Source organism: Cnephaeus nilssonii (genome assembly GCF_951640355.1).
Source record: "Cnephaeus nilssonii genome assembly, chromosome: 3".
In the NCBI taxonomy this organism is placed as follows: Eukaryota; Metazoa; Chordata; class Mammalia; order Chiroptera; family Vespertilionidae; genus Cnephaeus; species Cnephaeus nilssonii.
Window position 1 is genome coordinate 76,801,699 of NC_137074.1, and position 12,820 is coordinate 76,814,518.

Consider the following 12,820-nt stretch of genomic DNA (forward strand, 5'->3'; position numbering starts at 1 on the left):
TCCTGCTCCTTTATTCCACTGTACAAAAGTCCTAAAAGTTCCTTCTCCAAAATGCTTCCCACCTCCCCCATAGCCCTCATTCCCATTACCATCACAAGAGCAGCTGGAAGTTTCAGAGAGCCATGACATTCATCTTTTCTCTTGCTTGACCACAACTGGACCCTCCGACCTCCCACATCAAAGTTAAATTCCTATGTCTGCTTTTCACATCCCCTAAAATACGTCTGCATCAAATCTCACTGTTAGCCACTGAACTGTGACCCTCCCATAAAGTTCATAAGTTAAAACCCTAACTCCCAGTACCTCAGAATGTGTCTGCATTTGGAGACAGGGCCTTTATAGAGGTAAGTAAATTAAAACGAGGCCATTAGGATGTGCCGCAATGCAATCTGACTGGTGTCCTTACAAGAGAGACACCAGGGATGCACGTGCAGAGAAAAGGCAGCTATCTGCAAGCCAAGGAGAGAGGCTTCAGGAGAAACCAGCCCTGCTGGCACTTTGATCTTGGACTTCCAACCTCCAGAACTGTGAGGAAATAAACTTCTGTTACTCAAGCCACCCACTCTGTGCTGTTGTGTTATGGCAGCCCTACCAAATGAATGCCCTATCAGATCATACTTCTACCTCCTACTCAACATGAAGTCCTCATGAATTCTGGAAAACAGCACACTAATTCTTGTCCCAAACATTTATCCAAGATGGAATTATTGCCTGTAATATATATATAGTCTTCATCCTTTGCATAAAAGCATAGGGCTTTGAAGTCAAACAAACCCAGCTCCATTCATTTAATAGCCATGTGACTTTAATTAACTTCTCTAAGACTGTTTTCTCACCCATAAAATGGGTGCATGAACTCATTCAGTGAGAATGTGGGTTAAGCCCGGCTCAGTGGTTGAGCATTGACCTATGAACCAGGAGGTCATGGTTCAGTTACAGTTCAATCCTGGTCAGGGCACATGCCTGGGCTGTGGGCTCATTCCCCAGTGTAGGGTGTGCAGGAGGCAGCCGATCAATGATTCTCTCTCATCATTAATGTTTCTCTCTCTCTCCCTGTGGGTTAAATGATATTCCTAGAACAACTCCTGGTACACAGTATACACTCAATGATGGTAGTTATAATTATTATCCATTTATCAAAGTGCCCTTTGATATTTGATTGCTAAGCATTCTAGCTTCTTTGGACCACCATCCCAACTTGAAGAGGATGCAGAGGAAGGGGAGTGTCAGGTTGATGCCACCTGAGAATAAGCCACGGGAATCCATTCAGGGTTTTTGAACTGAGTAAAGGCATGAACAAAACCTTGCTTTAGGAAGGCAAGTGGCAGCTGTGTGTAGGTGATCTGCAATAGTCAAGATGACAGGTCATGGACTGAACTAGAGCAGGGTCTTATGGGAATAGAAAGGGAGAAGTGTTTAGAGAAATGTTCCAAATATACCCTGTATAATCTATAGGATTGGCAACAGACTGAACACAGAGAGAAGAGTGTAACTCCAAGGCCTTCAGATCCTTAGCGTGGTAGCACCATGGGCAGAAATATAAAAGCCAGCTGACGGAGAGGGGGAGGCACTGTGATTGGTTTTAACCTTCACATTCCATTCGCCGTGCTGCTCCTGCCACTGCACGGCACCCCATTATCTGTAGGCTGACCAGGGCAGCCTCTGGTAAAACCTCAAGAAGGCATTTCAAAACTAATTCGCATTGAGACACAAACAGTAACCTTTCCCAAAGGCTTGCAATTTAAGAGAGGCCCCCCAAGATGAACCACCGTGAAATCTGGATAGCTCACAAACAGGTGGAGAGAGCCTGTCCTTTAACGTTATCACTGCACATTCCACCTCCTGTCTGTTGCAAACATTTCATCTGGCTACAATCTGGCACCATCCCCAGATTTTAACATTAGCGCTGTGTTGAAGAACCTCTTCCCATCCTAACGCTGGGTGCTGTTCCACACCACAGATAAACAAACAAAACCCGTTTTCACTGGCTGTTTAAAATATATAACACATCAGCAGAGGACAGCAGGGCTGAAAAGGTCCATGAAATATCAGCAAGTGCCATCCTTCAGAACGTTCCAGTTCCTCTCTGATGCCACTAGAGATGCCAAGGGAAATGCAGCCCTGTCTTCTACTCCTGATTAAACCCACCTCCCTTACCCTTGACAGAGGTATAACACAGAAAGGTCTTACCGTCTTCACAATAGCTTTTCACAGATTAGAAAATAAATAATTCTTTCACCCTCTTCCCCCCTCTTGGTTATCTCGGTTATTTGTTCAACCAAAACTCCCCTAGTGACCAGGTGCTTCCACTGCAGAGGTGAGGAGACGTGGAGGGAAGGAAGAGAAGGGTGACCATCTGAACTAGACAGCTCTGCTCAAGGTGTTCTCGGCTCAGTTCGTCTTCATTCACATCTGTGGACCAGCTGTGTGGCTCTGACCCTTTTAAACCTCCGGCAAGCCTCTCTAGGTTCCTTTTAACTGTGGGATTGCATGGCAAGCGGTCCACATTTTCAAAAGGACCTGATCCATATATTCTAAGTATATTACCTCCGTGATCCTCAAAGGACTTATTCCCAGCCATGCACTTGTTTATAAGTGTGCACACTGTAATATGTGGACACACGGGGGAGGAGGAGTGTCTCTGGGAGGTTAATTGGTTTAATAGTCATGGTGTTGGATCATTCCGCAGACTCTTTACTTCAGATCACTTTCTGTCATATTTTCATGGTGTACACACTTTTTTCACTGCAATCTGTGAAACACTCTACAAAACGAGTTAATAAATCATGGTGCAGCTGCCATAGAAAATGGTATGGAAGTTCCTGAAAATACTAAACATAGAATTACTATCTGACCCAGCAGTTCCACTCCCAGGTGTACACCTAAAAGAACTGGAAGCAGGGGCTCAGACAGATACTGTACACCCATGTCAACAGCAGCGCTACCAGAATAGCCAAAAGGTGAAAGCAACCCAAATGTCCATCAAGGGATTAAAGGATAAACAAAATGGGGGGTGTCCATAGACAATGGGATATTATTCAGCCTTAAAAAGGAAGAAATTTCCGTCACATGCATCTGCAAGGATGGACCTTGAGGATGTTATGTGAGTGAAATAAACCAGTCACAAAAGGATAAATATGGTATGATTCCACGTATATGAAGTACCTAGAATCATCAAATTCATAGAGATAGAAAGTAGAAGGTGATTGCTCAGGGCAGGGAGAGGGAGGAGTGGGGGATGACTGTTTCATGGGTATGGAGTTTCAGTTTGAGAAGATGAAAAAATGTCTGCGGATGACTAGTAGTGACAGTCGCATAACAATGTGAATGTACTTCATGCCACTGAACTGTACACTTAAAAATGGTTTAGATGACACATTTTTATATGCATATTTTATCACAATTTCTTAAAATATTAACACATAGGAGAAAATGTTTCTGAAAAAAAATACATCCCTCTTTTGGAAGCAAGTATTTTAAAAATCCATGACAACAATGGAGACATAAAGCAAGACACTAAGGCCAGAGAAAAAGCTTTTCGGCCTCAACCGAGTAAGTTATGTGTAGAGCACTTACAGCTGTGTCTCAACCTGGTTCTCGTCCCACCCACAAAGGAGACTTTCAGACATTTTTCCCCCCAATTCCGCCCTGATGAAATTTTAAAAACACAGATACCCTATATGTGTTAATGTACTGTAGTCCTTCAGGCAGCCACAAACCATTGTAATATCTAAGATATTTCCCCCCAAGAACCAATGTTACCCTCAGGGACAACAGCACCCTCTTGGACAAGGCATGATTTACAGGATTATCCACTCTGGTACCACGACAAATAGTAAATTTGGCTGAGATAATCAGAGGACTGGGGATGCACACATACTGGTAATAATCAATGATAAAATGTGTCCAAAAGTCTTATACCAATATTAAAAATATCTACACACTGCTAAACATCTAAGCAAAAAGTGAGAAATTTATTTTTAATGTCTTCAAATATCTGGAAATTGCCATTGTATGAATATAACATCTACGTGATTAACAACATTTTTGGAAGTCTTTGGTGTCGTGTATCGTAGCATTACCATTACTGTTTAACATAACCATAACAGAATTTATTTTCCTATATCAACGATTTTTTAAACATTTTCTTTTTTTGTTAATCCTTACCCAATGATATTTTTCCATTGATTTTTAGAGATAGTGGAAAGGAGTGGGAGAGACAGAGAAACATCTATGTGAGAGAGACACACCAATTGGTTGCCTCCTGCACGCTCCCCTACCAGGGCTGGGGATCCAGCCTGCAACTGAGGTACATGCCCTTGACCAGAATCAAACCCAAGACCCTTCAGTCCACAAACCAGCGCTCTATCCACTGAGCCAAATCAGCTCATAGCACTTTTCAACGGCAATTTTCAACCTTTTTCATCTCATGGCACACGTAAACTGATTACTAAAATCCTAGGCACACCAAAAAATATGTTTTGCTGATCTGACAAAAAAAAAGGTATAATTTTTATTCATTTACACAGGATAACTATTGTTGTGTTGGCTACTGTCATTTTTTTTTTTAATTTGACAATCTAAGGGAAAAGAGGTCAGTGCCCTGACTAAATAGTCAGGTATTGCATGTTTTAAAAATTTTTGCAGCCATACCAGTGTGGTTCAGTGGTTAAAGTGGTGGCCCGTGCAACAAACTGTCTCAGGTTTGATTCCAGGTCAAGGAATCCGGGTTGCAGGTTTGATCCCTGGTCCGGGTCAGGGGTGCATGGTCGGCAACCAATCAATGTGTGTCTCTCACGTTGACGTTTCTCTCTCTCTCTCTCTCTCTCTCTCTCTCTCTCTCTGGCCCTTCAACTCTCTCTAAAAAAAAAAAAAAAAAAAAAAAAAAAATCAATGGAGCCCTAGCTGGTTTGGCTCAGTGGATAGAGCATCAGCCTGGGGACTGACGGGTCCTGAGTTTGATTCCTGTCAAGAGCGCATGCCCGGGTTGCAGGCTCGATCCCCAGGAGGGGGCATGCAGGAGGTAACCAATCAATGATTCTCTCTCATCATTAATGTTTCTATCTCTCCCTCTCCCTTCCTCTCTGAAGTCAATAAAAATATATATTTCAAAAAATCAATGGAAAAAAATATACCAGGGTGAGGATTAACAAAAAATTTTCGCAATACACCAGTTGAAAATCACTACCTTACATGGTCAAATGACATGCAGATTTCATAGAAAAAGTACATAATTTTCTTACTAACTAGAACTTAAGAAGCCTTATAATTTTGCAACTCAAAGGGTGGATCTTAGGTCAACATCAACATCACGTGGGAATCTGCTGACAGTGCAGAATTACAAGCTCCACCCCAGACCTACTGAAACATCTGTAGTTCAACAAGATCTGCAGGTAATTCTGATGCACATTTAAGTTTGAGAAGCACGGCCTTAAAAAAACAAATATCTAAGTTGTTCCTTAATTCTTCAGAGAATTTTATTTTTTAATCATCCAAGTAGATTTATTGCTCTACTAATGGGCCTATGGAAAAGGCAAACTAGAAAAGAATGGTGTAAAATAAAACCTTTTTAAAAAACACCAGATATAAAACACACAAATCTCTATGGGGAGGGTAGGTGGGAAGGACTACCTCTGAAAGAAGTTAATTCATATAATTAACTCACTCTGCAACAGCAGGGAGGACAGAGCAGCGAATGGTTTGCCAAGTGCTCGCAGCTCCTCTCTTCAGAAGCAGCAACAGGGGCCCTTCACAGAGGTGAGGCTAGGAATGCTCTTCCAAGCCTTAGCCTTCCAGCCCAGAAGGAAATGTTCTGAGAGGGAGCAAGGCGAACAAGCAGTAGGGTTCCCCTTTATTTATAATCCCAGCTACTGTGTCCAAAACTGGCTTAATAAGAGGCTGCGTCTCCCCAAACATTAGCCCAACCACTCCCATCAATTCCACCATATAGCCTCTCTTTTTGGGGAATGAAAATTTTCCTGCAGTCTTCTTTAAAATACAAAGGTTTATGTGGGTATCACCTAAAACTTTATCGATTACATCTGAACAGGGAGTAGGTGGTAACCAGGTGAGAGCTAGGGAAAGGGAGAGACCCTAGGCCAGTGGTCGGCAAACTCATTAGTCAACAGAGCCAAATATCAACAGTACAACGACTGAAATTTCTTTTTAGAGCCAAATTTTTTAAACTTAAACTTCTTCTAACACCACTTCAAAATAGACTCGCCCAGGCCATGGTATTTTGTGGAAGAGCCACACTCAAGGGGCCAAAGAGCCTCAGTTTGCTGACTATGGCCCTAGGGCCAATGCGCGGGCTGCAGGCCTAAGGAGTTCAGAGCCCTGGATAAAGGCTGAGCTCTCCTCATTGCACCTCTGCTAACATCCCAGTGTCCTGGTGGCGAGGGCACTGGCTTCGGAGACAAGCCCTCTCATTCAAATTCAAGCTCTGCCACTTACTATCTGGGGAACCTTGAACCAAATGACCAATCCCTCTAAGCCTCCAATTCCTCACCTATACTAGTAAAATAAGGCTAATTATGTCTACTTTAGATGCTATTATGAGGGCTAAATGAGATCTTGCTGGTCAACTACCAAAATAAGTGTTTAATAAATGTAAATTCCCCATCCACTAACTTCCCCAAGGAGCATAAAATATTTTCATCCACTAAGTCTGGAAGGAAACTGTTTTACCTCACAGATGGTCCCAAATTAAAGGAACAGGAAGTGCTTTCATCAGAAACCACACACGCTAGCTTTAATGGCACCTTCACAAAAACTGTAGGGGTCATGAGGCTCTCTGAGTCCTTTCAAGATTACATAACCCTGAAACTGTCAGTCAGCAGAGAGCTGAATTCCCCTCTAAGATGTATTTTTCATGTGTCCTCTCATGGAAAGTAGTGGAAATTCAAATTGGTTTAAAATATACTAAATCACCAAAAAAAAAAAAAAAAAAAATCTTAGTTAACAAGAAATCACAGTAAAATGCCTAGAAGTGATTGAGAAGCTCTAAGAATCATAGAAATTTTATAACCATCCCACTGCCCATTTTGACATGACTATATCAGCCAAGGCCCAGGTAACATCTGGAAATATCTACCTTACCCTTGAGAGTTCAGCATTAGGCCAAGAAAGCCAAAAGGTGACGTTCTGCCTCCTGATCTTCCTGTTAACCTGGGGGAGTAGGGGGGTGGGGGTGGGGGGGGGGTCAAAGACAGATGGATCAGTATCAGCTATGAGCCAAAAGAAACTGGTTTTCTCAGGAGCAATTCATTGTGGATCTCAGAACAATTCTAAAGTCTTTCCCCTTGGTAGCTCTCCGTGGCTCTTTAACCTCTGAGAGGGTTTCTTTCATGTTCTGAGAGCAGGATGGATTTCAGGACAAAGTAGAACGAGAGAGGTTTGCCTCCATGTCCTCAGAAAAAGTCTGTATCTGGTCAACTAAATTATGCTGCCCATGGTCATCACTTCCACCAGATGTTTAACATATTGTGTGCCGTACTCTGATTTCTTATGCTAACTCACCCCTGACGGACTCTTCTATTGGCTCAGGGCTTCTCGCCTGAACCCTGCCCACCTGTGTCTTTAGTCTACACAAGATGTTATAATGGAGAGAGATGGCGGATCGTTCACTGTACTCTGAAGCCACATAAAAAGATGTCAGTGTTATCAGCGTATTTAGATGATCTGTGTGGCCAATCCACTACTCTATCAGGGATTATTGAGGGCAGTGAATAAACTTTGGAAAAAGTTCTCTCCTTTTATTGTCTAAAAATGTACCATCCAAGAGAAGAAGAAAAAAAAATTCCACCTGACCCGATAATGTATTTCTTCCGATGCCAGATTTAAAGTGGAGGAATATATATTACCAAGAGCTTAAAATTTACATATTAAATGTCATCCTCTTTGGGGCACCCCCACCCCACAACAGCCAGTTTCTTAATCCATCCCACCTAAAAATGTGCTTTTATGTGCATAAAATCCCTTAACATACTTTATACATATTTTTATAAATCTGGGGGCCCACCAAGGCATTAAATTTCAGATCTTCCTCATTCTCAATGAGGTCTTGTAATATTTGTCTTTAATTTTACCGAAGTAATATAAGAATTAATGAAAACATGATATAAAACATGTCCATCTAGCCCAGCCGGTGTGGCTCAGTGGTTGAGCATCGATCTTGAACCAGGAGGTCACAGTTCGATTCCCATTTTCGGGCTCGATCCCTAGTATGGGGTGTGCAGGAGGCAGCCAATCAATGACTTTGTCTCATCATTGATGTTTCTATCTCTCTCTCCCTCTCCCTTCCTCTCTGAAATCAATAAAAATATTTTAAAAATAAAACATTTCCACCTACTCAGGTATATTTTCCCAGAAAGAAATAATGTTATGCCTACCCTTGGTGAGAAAGTATATCTCTAAACCCACACTCAAACTTGGGAGACTCCTGCCTTGGGGTATCACTGTTCTTTCTCACTGACTAGATAAATTGTTACATCAGATTTATGCTACTTTCATCACTCTCCCATCCATCTCCTCCATCAGCATCTCAGTCCTTCCCGAGCCTTCAAGGCAAACAGAAATGATTCATAACCATTAGCAAATTATAAACACATCCCAGATTTTCTCCCCCCCAAAACACTGCCCCCCAATATTTTCCCCCAAAACAAAGATGATTATCCAAGTATCAGAAAGTGATTCCAAAGGAAAGACTGAATATGGGAAAAGAAAAAAAAAAAAAGGCTTAGCATTTAAGATTCTTTTCATACTAAATATCAAATAATAAAAATATACCTTTGAAGAGTCAAGCCATACAAATACGTAAAGGCAAATCAATTGTTTCCAGCTGTAATCAGCGATAATAACCCAAGTACGTGAGAGCATGAGAAAGACGACCAGTTAGTTTCCTTTTGAGGTTACATGATAAGCAGCAGCAGTTAAGCAGCCTTTTTCTCTAAGAACTGGGCGTCCGACCTCATGGCAAGAGGCCAGTCCCTCTCCTGGCCCCCTTTATAGGGCTCTCGAGAGGGGTAGGGGTCGTGTGGGAGGTGGGGGGCGGGGGTGGAGGCGGGGAAGCGCAGGAACTGTTCTCTAAAACACAGAATACGGTCAACCCCTCCTTTGAAAGGAGCTGCGTGGGCACAGAGGAGGGGCGAGGGGGCGGGGAGGGGGCAGCGGGCTAGGGCGGTGGATTTTTTCTGCAAACTGGAAATTCCCGTGCCGAAGAGGCACCGGCTCCCGTCCCGGACATTCCCCTCGAGGGCGGGCTCCAAGACCTGGACTGGAACCACGCAGAGGAATCAGAAACAAATCTATCAAAACATTCTTCTTGGGGACGCCTTTTAAAAATACCTCAATGAATTCACTGTCAGGCATCAGCGTTGCCTCATTAGATTCACCTTCTCTTATTCCAATTTTTCTGTATGGCCTCTGAATGTGTGTGTGTGTTGGGGGGGGCGGGCGGTAACTTTCTACAACACAGCTTTTTAAACATGGCAATCAAAAAGTATGGCTATCATGTGCCTTCACTGACAAATTAAAGGACAAGGAATCTGCGACAAGTAAAGCGGTGGTCCTGTAACATGAACATCACGTTATTTGGGGGGGGGGGGGGCAGCAGAGTGGGTGAATTTAAAGAGCATGAACCACAGCACAATACTGAAAGGATTTCTTCTATGACATTTGGTTTCACTGTGGCTCCTTTTCCTCCTGGGACACTTTCTACTGTAATCTCTGTGCAGCTTTCTCCCCAGCTCCCGTCCCCACCCCCACCCCCACTGTGGCACAATCCAGCTGTATAATTAGACAGGAAATAACTGGTCCTTCTTAAAAGAAGCCTAACTTTCTCTCATTTAAGGCAGAATACCTAAAAGCAAAATATAATACACTGAAGCTCACACTTTTTTCAAGTTAAGATGTAAGTGGACTTTGAAGAAAAGGTTAGACTGAAGTTGGTGAGGTGCATCTTGTGCTTCTACCTTCTGTATCCTATAAAGTTCTGTCCTCAAAACCATCTTTTCTTCCACCCCCTGCCCCATTGCCCCAGGATTCCTAGGTGCCCCTGGCACTCAGGGACTGTGGTCTCATTTCCAAAGAGAAAAAGAGCACCTTGGAGGTCTTATGTATTGCACACTGAGGGTCAGGCATTCTAAGTGCACTGAGAGGGTACTAAGAAGGTACTGCAGACATAAACACTTGGAGAATAATGCTTAACACGAGAATAAATGTAGTTAAAGTGGCATAAGTGACTAATGTCAAAAAGCTGAATCTACCAAGACCCACAAAGATAATGTTGAGCACCTGTGTTTTTTATTAGGGGGGAGGGAGGAGCTTGTTTTTGTTGTTTGCTTTGGATGTTTATTTCCCTGTACCTCTCTCAGTAATAGCTATTTCCTTCAATAGGGCCCAGAAACAGACTAATCTCTGGCATATAACATATGAATACGTAAAGGCTCACCAGATGTACTCTTGTCGAGAACCCAAATGTATCAATCTGAATTTTGATACTGTACCTGAAGGCAGGAACTGTCAGTCAATTGGTTTTTAATAAGATGATGGTTGTTTAGAATGGTAAAATGGATCATATTGGAACACCAAAGGTCTTTTTTTATATTTGCTAAAGAAAGGTTACTCTTAACCTTTTGCACTCGGATGTTGAATGACACGGTTAGCATTAGAATAAAGAAATCGAGAAAAAAGCAAGCGAGTGCAAAGGGTTAATAGGATGACATCTTTAAAATATAATTTGCATAGAAGGGTCTTATGGATTTTCCCTTTCACTAGTAGCACCAAGTCAATCATTTGAATTCTAGAATATGAGGAGATCCACTAAATGATAGTCATGCTGTTTGATTCCAAAATAAAAATCCATATTTTAACTCAATTAAATTGTAATAAACCACTGTTTTAATATTTTATTAGAAGCCTCAATGTCCAATCATAATGGCCAACTTGTATAAATAATAACATCATTAGCTGAACTTTTGGTAAGACTTTTATAATTAAGTTATGAAGATTATTTAACATAGAAAAATATTTGTATGTTAAAAAAAAAAACAAAAATTACATATTCTGTGATTATTGCTATGTGGTTAAAAAAAAAAAAAACAACTGTAAGAAAATATACCTGAGTGAGGGGGGCGGGGCGCAATGGGGGAATAAAGACACATATTTAATACCTGAACCAATAAAGAAAAAAAATTTCACCCTCCCAAAAAGAGAAAATATACCAAAATGGTAATGGTCATTGCGTTCAGATTATAGAATTATGGGTTCTATCTGTAGATTTTCTTCTAGATTTTAAAAATTATGATGAAAACAGTCATGGGATATAAAGTACACCATAGGGAATATAGCCAGTAATAGTGTAACAACTATATGTGGTGTCAGATGGGTACTAGACTTATTGAAATGATCACTTTGTGAATTATATAAATGTCTAATCACTATGTTGTATACCTGAAACTAATATAATATTGTATGTCAACTGTAATTGAAAAACAAAAAATTATTTTTAAAAAAGATGTTTCCCTTTATAATGGAAAATATGTATTTAAAACCAACTATATTATTTGGCTGGCATGTTAATATTCACAACTATGTGGTACTGACCTAAAAAAGCTTTTCAGAAGAAATTAAAATATATGTAATTGTTCTGAAAAATATTTAGATAATATTTCAAATTCTACACTTACACATTTTTTAAACTTCCACACCAGAGACTAGGAAGACAAATTAGAAGAGGGTCTGAGAATACTTCAAGAAACTGTGTCATCAAATCTTTAGGACCTTATGTCACGAAGTAAAAAATAACAGAAACTGGACAAGATCACAAGAAATCATTTGCACAACAAGTAGCATCACTCCAAAGCCCTAGAGAGACTGTGTCCTCTCTCTCCTTGAAATTCTCCTAGGAAGATGATGACTTAGCCATCTCTAGCAATCCTTGAGAAAATGCTCAAAACTTCTTTCATTAAAAAAAAAAAACTTCTGTTTACCCAAGTCCAACAAGTAGTAGTTGAAAAAGGTTATGGACTCTCACATGCCTTAGTTCAAATCCCAAATTCCAGTTCCTCATCTCTAAAATGAAGTTAATACTTCCCACACTATTAGATTATGATCAGAATTGTTATGAGGAAAACCCCTTAAATAATAGATAAGGAACATTATTTCCTTGTTCTATCTTCCCTCTCCCCTTAGTCAGTGTTTCTCAAAGTGTAGCATACCACCACTGCATCGGAATCACTGGGCACTTGTCACCAAGGTCGATTCCATAATTCCCGGGAGACATAGCCTCTAATTCTACATTTTTATCAAGTATTCCATGTGATCCTTAGACATTCTAAAACTTAAATACCATTAAAATTAAGCTACCCTATACCGTGGCTCTACGCGGCAAGGTCTGGGGTCCCACGGGCGTGGCGGATCTGGGTCTCAAACGATTTCATGCGCTGGGCCTCTAGTTTTAATATATTTAACTACTTGGTCCTCTTCAAACTCAGAAAATAATTTTAAAAGTCTTTTCCATAGATATGTATTTTATAAACTTGAAGGTGGCCCTCATGGCTAGGATAGGAAGATCTTAGACTTTATGTTTTAAGTGTTAAAAAATTAATTTGACCCAATCTTCTAAGAGTGCTTTTTTCCATGCTTTATGCACCTGTCTTCAGCTCTAAAGCCTCTGCAGTTTCTTCCCACGTCCATTTAGGACAACTAGAACTGAACTATAATCTGTTGTGGCTCAGAAAGAAAAGAGTACTTACTAAATGGCCCCAAATTAACTTAAACTCATTTAAATTTAGTCAAGTAACATTTACTTGAAGATAGC